At 50.5% G+C, this 6,000-nt stretch overlaps 1 long non-coding RNA gene across 2 annotated transcripts in view; it reads right to left on the bottom strand.

The window, feature by feature from the left end:
• Positions 1-587: 587 nt before the first annotated feature.
• LOC111837031 (uncharacterized) overlaps positions 588-6,000 on the bottom strand; it is a 28,822-nt gene continuing 23,409 nt past the window's right edge. For both annotated transcript variants that reach the window (XR_002836552.1, XR_002836551.1), the window contains exon 4: positions 588-899. This is a non-coding gene — a long non-coding RNA (uncharacterized lncRNA). The remainder of the gene's footprint in view (positions 900-6,000) is intronic.

The following is a 6,000-nucleotide window of genomic DNA, read 5'->3' as shown; positions in this document are numbered from 1 at the left end:
CTCAAAGCACAGATCTCATGTCCTCATGGTTACTCAAAGCACAGGTCTCATGTCCTCATGGTTACTCAAAGCACAGATCACAGAGCTCATGTCCTCACAGTCACTCAAAGCACAGAACTCATGTCCTCACAGTCACTCAAAGCACAGACCTCATGTCCTCATGGTCACTCAAAGCACAAACCTCATGTCTTCATGGTCACTCAAAGCACAGACCTCATGTCCTCATGGTCACTCAAAGCAGAGTCCTGTTTCTCTTCCATTCTTGAACTGATGTTCTTCCTTTTACTGTTTTATCTCTGTTCACCACCTTTCTTGTTAAAAAAGGCACTTAAATAATTCACCATAGTGTAGTATACAGTATATCTGCATCACTCACATCATTAGCACCTGGTTACATTTGCATATGGCAGCTTAACCAAATGCTTTATGAGAAATCCTTGACTGCTACACCCCTGGTGGCAGAGCAATACATACTCATGCTCGTACTGAATTACATTTATCAGATGCTTTTATTCAAAACAACATACATTTTTTTTTGAGAAAGCAGGGTCAGCCAGTCTCTGGAACAATTGGGGGTTAGGGGTCCTGCTCAAGGGCCCAACAGGAAAATCTGCCAGAACAGGCACTTGAACTGGTGACCTTGTTATCACAGACACAGTGTCCTAACCACCTCCAAACAAACTTCATATATAAAGGCATTTTGGATTTTGTGGGACATCGCGGGATGGGACCACAGCCCATACAGGATTCGGATCGGCTCGGAAAACAGGAGGGGGCTCCTCTGACTGGCCTGAAGGAGACGGGCCTCGGATTAGCCGAAGCTCCCTCTTGGACTCGCGCCGGGGCGGACCACTCCGGGGGCGGGGGGGAGTCTGACAGTGCCGACGAAGCATCTGAGGCTGCAGGAAGTTTAAACAAAAAACACAAAACAGAATGACACATCAGCCCCCTGGACTGTCTTTCCGTTCCTCTTGGGCATGTTATCAGTAACCCCCCCCCCTCCCCCGCAGGCCACCGTAACCTCCAGCATGGCTTCCGCACTAACTGTCTGATAAGCAGAAAACACGGCTGCAATCAATGAGGGTCCGCCCTGTTTCTCCCCGTGACTAACCGTCCGTCAGGCTGCATCACCGCCAGATAAAATAGCGGACGGTCACGCAGGTGAGACTGCAGGACTCAGACCCAGAGTCATGGGTCGGGTCAGGGGCCGGAAGAGAGGCATTATTCCTGTAGGGGGCACTGGCGAGCTGTTCAGGAGGGCGTCCGCTAACTGTCACAACATACACCGATTAGCGGAGACATTTGCCTTTGTCTCTTGGATGCCTCTCGCCAGCCACACATCGATCTCTGCCTCCTTGAAAACGGACGGTGGAAGGTTCCAGAATGCACGGGGGGGGGGGGGGTAACGTGTCACCCCAGCAAGTCTTTTAACTAACAATTACATCACGATTACATCAGCGGGCCTTAATTTGATCAGAGCCTGGCGCTGAGGTGTCGAAGCGAGCGACGTCGATAGCGGGACGCGCAGATACGACCTGTCAACAGCGGCCGCGGGAAAATGGATGCCTGAGGAAGCATAACTATGATAAATTTACTCCCCACATCCACACTACCCCCTCCAGCCCCCCCTCCCCCTCCCCGCCACCCCCAGCCGTCTCCCTTTGACTAATGGACATGGTAAAACTCCTCGCCAGTACCCCCCGTTCACCCGCGTGCCACCATCCCTGATCGGTGAATCAATCTCCGCGTCGACGCCAACGCTACATTAAAATAAATTTGTCACTGTAAGTTTATGAAATATTGATGACGGAGGGGGAAAAAAAATAAAAACAGAGCTAGGTGTATGTGTGTTGGGGGGAGGGTGTCTGTCGCTGTCATGTGACCGCAGCATGAGGCGGGTGGGACAGTGAGCCGCTCACCACATCACCCTGGTATCCCGGGAATACCGGTGTCTGTATGATCCGTCTGGATCGGCGCACGGGCCGGAATGCCACTCCCCTCGCCAAAGAGCCCGGGCTCCGCTCTCCCCAGTCTGATAATAAATCCTTCATTTTGCCACTTGTACCAGTACAGGTACATTGGAATTCTTATCTTTGCCGACCCCATCTTGCCCTTAATAGCTTGGGGGTCACACACCGCAGGGTCAGTTAACATGCAGTTCCCCTGGAGCTGTGGGAAGGGGGGGTTAAGGGACTTGCTCAAGGGCCCACGAACATGTGACTGTTCTGCTGAGGCTGGGGCTTGAACTGACAGCCTTCTGGTAATAGGCACAGAGGCTTAGCCCACCGAGCCACACACCACAACCAGACAGAGAGAGCTATATTAAACCAGGAGACAGTCTATCGGCAGTGGAAAGACGCCTTCCTGTTACGCGTTCATATTTATTAAAGCATCGATTCTCCTTACGCCGATTAAAACAGCCACCCCCTCCTTACACACAGGGCCTTGATTGAGCTTGAGCCCATCGCAGGAAGCATAGGACCCCCCAGACAGGACACCAGCACCTCGCTGGACACACACAGGAGAAAATCTGAGGCACCATCTCACCAAGCCCAGAAGACTGGGGGAGGAAACCCACAAGAATATACAATTATTTTTAACAGATTCTTTATTCCAAAGCAGCATAAATTTTGAGACATGCAGGATCAGGGTTCCTGGAACACCTAGAGGAAAGGGCTTTGCTCAAGGGCCCGGCTGAGAAATCACTCTGCCAACTCTGAGATTTGAACTAAAAACCTTCTGTTCACAGGCACAGCGTCTGGAATTGAACCCAGGACCCTGGAAGAGTGAAGGCCAGGTACCGCTTGCTCCATGTTTAATATAACACTTTATTATGCTTAACGTGATTAGCACTGGGGGGGGGGGGTGATATCAGCAGCACTTTTCCTGATCGCAGGATGCACTTCTTCCTTCCTGTATGAATCAGGCTCTGATTGCCAGTCTCCCAGCTTCATCAGCTAAGCCCCCACACTCGCTTTCCGCCCAATAATCCACTTTTGCAAACACTTTCAAAACAATGTGTGTTCTCGTCCAGTAGCTGGGTGCTTGGCAGTGTGACACAGGCCTGTGCAAGCCATCCGCCCCCATTTCTTGGCAGATTTACCGTGAAGGATTGCTGTCTCTCAGGGGTGAGGCCCAAAGACTGTAAGGACGATGCGCGAGACTGTCGCTCGTTTGGCTGGGGTTGGCATTGGAGATGGCCAGACTCGCAGGCTTTCCTCGCTACGCATCTATCCGCTTCACCGCTCGCTCAACCCTGTCCCCTACCTGCGCTAATCTGGGACGCCGCTGAAAATCCCTTCCGTCCCGCATCCGCTGATCCCCCCCCCCCCCCCCCCACCCAGCGTCCTCACCCGATTCAGGCGCAGCATGTGATCAACTTCGACCGGGAAGCTTCGTCGACATAAGGACCACCATTTCACACCTTACAAGATTGTTTTGTTTTTTTCAAAGTGTTTATCCAAAGCAACAAATAGCTGATGAGTCAGGGTCAGCCAGTCAAGAGCCTTGCTCAAGAGCCCAACAGTGAATTCGGGATGTGAACCAGCAATCTTCCTGATTACAGGCACAGCATCCTAATCTGCAGAGGCACACGCCATTACCGCACACCGACCAAGCCATCCTGCATTCCATTTGCTTCTAAATGGGGATCTTGTCTATTAGTCAAAGCTGAGTGGACACCAGCTGTCCTCTTTAAAAGCGGCACACTTCCTGTCTTCCAGCTGCCCTGGGTCTTCTCCTCTACCCCTGGGACTCAGCTCATCTGAGTCTTGCTCCTGGCAAGGCCCTGATCTGATCCAAAGTCCCCCAGTGACACCACATCAGTCCCACTGTTCCCATTTGCTCATGGTAGGCCGGAGCAAGACATCTGATTGGTTGGTCCCGTCTCGTCTAGTTGCTTGGACCCACCCCTTCTACAATCTGATTGGGAATATCCATCCATCCATCCATTATCTATTCTGCTTTATCCATCAGGGTCGCGGGGTGATTGGGAATATGTCAGAACCAATCTTCTTTTTTTTTCTGCCATCAGAACATTTGTGTGCAAGTAAAACTTCCATGAGCATCTCATTCACTGCGTTACTGCTCCCCCCCCCCCACACACACACACACACAAACACACACATAATCCTGCCCACTAATTTCTGGATCTCTGACTTCATTACCTCCCACAGTGAAGTACCACGATCGGCTGCCGGATGCGAGGTTGTCAATAAAGGGGCATTACCGCCTTCGGAATCCCCTAATTCGACTTTATTGGAATTTTTAATTTATGTGCCCATATTTCGAAGCGAAGGAGCAGAGATGAAATCCCGCTGACATTATACAGATGTTAGCAGGGCGTCTCGCGTGTGGCAGAGAGCTGAGGAATCGGCCCGTTAAACTGGACCATTATTCCCGTTATTGTAGTGACGAGGGAGAATCCCGACCCCTCGCTATACCATGAATAGCAGCTGCTAACCTCGTTTTAGGTCGCTGATGGTAATCAGTCTGCAAACAACAGACACGTTGCACTGTAGTCAGCTGTGATCCTATAAGTCTCCCTACTGGTTACTTACATTTATTTGTTTGCTCGCTCGTTTGTTCGTTCAATCATCGATTCATTTCACCCATGTTTGCACCCCATGCTGCTTCTAACTGTAGGTACACAGTCTAGTGTAAAATTTCATGTGTGTACTTATTCGTCATGCAAAATATTAATCCTGGGCACACCCACCAAGACTCGTGCTTTGTTTGATACACTTGGCCAATAACAATCTTTCTGATTCTCTGAGGGTCCTTGCTGTGTGGTAATCCCGTCCCCGGTCATTCGCCCCATCGCTATCAGTCAAGGCCATTTAACAAAAGACCTGCCGTCGCCACGATCCGGTTACCGCGCTGACGGTGCAGCCTTCGGCTGGCGCGGACCAGGGGCGCGTCTTCCACTTTTAGCCGCGACGGGACGCGATTCGCACGGACAGCCCAAGGTGAATCGTAGGTCAGCCTCTGCCTGCTCCAGATGGCTTTTTCAGACGTGCTCCATCCAGAACGTTCTGGTGACCTTATAGCTATGTTTTTCAGTCCATGCCACCTCCATCCCTCTAAGAACCACCATGGAGAATGGACCACTATTTACCCCCAGGATCAGACCCGTGAAAAGCCACCTGCAACGAGCAGTTAGAAAAACCACATCGCAAACAGATTTTTCTTCTAATCACTGTAAGACAAACAATAGACATCTGATACCGCGGCCGATAGGGATCGGGGGTAGGGATTTTCTCACATTTTCCATATCATGACCTCTTTGTTCTGTGGTCAAAAAAAACTGTGTGCCGTGGGAGCAGCGTGATGAGACCCGAACGTCTGACGTTATCCCGATAAACAGGACACCAAATAAAGAAAACCGCATCTCGTAGGTTTTAAGTAGATTTGCATAAAAAGGCCCGGCATTTTCCTGACGTGATATTAACACAAAGCCATTAATCCTCATTCCTTACATCCCGCTGCTAAAACTCAGCAAAACGAGCGGGTGCCCTGAGAGACGCAGAATTCCCCCCACGGCATCCGCTCAGTTAATTCACGTCTCTCTTTTTTCCAAGGGACTTTCATTCTTTTTTCCTACTTAAAAAACTATTTTCCCCTCCGTCCCAATTGGGAGTCCGAAGCTGCTACTGTGCATATTGCTCCTGGGGGGCTTCATATTCATCTTAAGGCTGATTATGCTTTCTGCAGACACCCTAACGGAGTTTTACAGATCCGAGTTTAACGCCGGACCAAGCTGCTCTGATGAAATGCTAATTGCGATGGGGGGGAGGGGGGTAGGAGGCATAACTGAGAATTTTACCAGGTGATTCTGAAGTGGATGTTACGGATTATCACCACGAAAAAGGGTTCACCTGGGAAATGCACACTGTGCCAAGGTATGTTGGAGAACATGCAACATGTATCCTGCATTTCCTCAGCCGCAGGCTCCTCTTCCGGAAGGTTCTGGGGTTGGCCTCTCTGGGTGTCGCATCCCAT

This window comes from Paramormyrops kingsleyae, chromosome 18, assembly GCF_048594095.1.
Source record: "Paramormyrops kingsleyae isolate MSU_618 chromosome 18, PKINGS_0.4, whole genome shotgun sequence".
In the NCBI taxonomy this organism is placed as follows: Eukaryota; Metazoa; Chordata; class Actinopteri; order Osteoglossiformes; family Mormyridae; genus Paramormyrops; species Paramormyrops kingsleyae.
The sequence above is the reverse complement of the archived record's forward strand: the minus strand, read 5'-3'. Positions and strand labels throughout refer to the sequence as shown.